We start from the raw sequence: 988 nt of genomic DNA, 5'->3' as shown, positions 1-988 counted from the left end.
GCCCTGCTAGGTGCTACCATTGATACAGGGACAAAAACTGATCTCGGGTTGGTGACCTCCAAACTATATAGGGAACCTCGAAGTGATATAGGGAAAAATAATCTCCCGACCTGACCTGTACAAGTTCGTGTTCTCTAAAACAAGAATGAATTTTAGGAACAAATGGAGGTTATGAGCAGAATATATTTATTGAGGGAAAGAAAGCTCCTGTCCAATAAAGGGACAAAAGGGGGCCTGGAGCGGGTAGTTCCCCAGAAAGCTGTCTCTTCCAGGGACTTTTATAGTGTAAAACCATGTGGCACTAAGGTGGAGAGAATGGGAACTTGCTTAGGTGGATATGGGGTAGGACAAAACTATGGTCAACCAATGGGATTACTAGCACCATTGCTCAGGTAAAATTGATTAAGCCCAGGACCAAATGAGGTAGCAAGTCACGTTGCAAGCAGGCATGAATGTAAAATAGGACCTTATCTGGTGGCCTTCAGATGATGATTCCTAGTGAGTAATGAGCAATCCTGGATGCCAACCTTTAGAGAGGTTAGTATTTGTTTGGTGTTTAGATCTGGCTCACAGCAGGAGCGTCTCCCACGGTTGTAAGGTGTCTGGTCCTTGTCATCTCCCTCGAGGGCCTGACCCTGTCTGACTGTATATTTCTATCTAAGTCAGGCTGCCTACAAGACTGTGAGATCAAAGAGTGCGTCCACCATAGCCCTGAGAATTCGAAAGGTGGATTTGGAACTGACTGCAACATCCTCTCCTGCCAGGTCTACATCTCCTAGATCCTGGTGGCATCTGCCCTTGGGAGCATGGTTGAAGTTGTGAAGACTGTTCGTGTCATCCCCATGGTGGCCTACTTCTTGGACTTCCTGACAGCCACATTCCTGGTGATCTGTCTTAAGGTGTTAGAAGAGGCCAAGGAAGAGCAGAAAGGCCCATCTGTGCAGCCCGCTGGTGACAGTACAGGCAGTGACAAGCCCACGGCCCTGAG

This window comes from Octodon degus, unplaced genomic scaffold, assembly GCF_000260255.1.
Source record: "Octodon degus isolate 3935 unplaced genomic scaffold, OctDeg1.0 scaffold00089, whole genome shotgun sequence".
Classification (NCBI taxonomy): Eukaryota; Metazoa; Chordata; class Mammalia; order Rodentia; family Octodontidae; genus Octodon; species Octodon degus.
The sequence above is the reverse complement of the archived record's forward strand: the minus strand, read 5'-3'. Positions refer to the sequence as shown.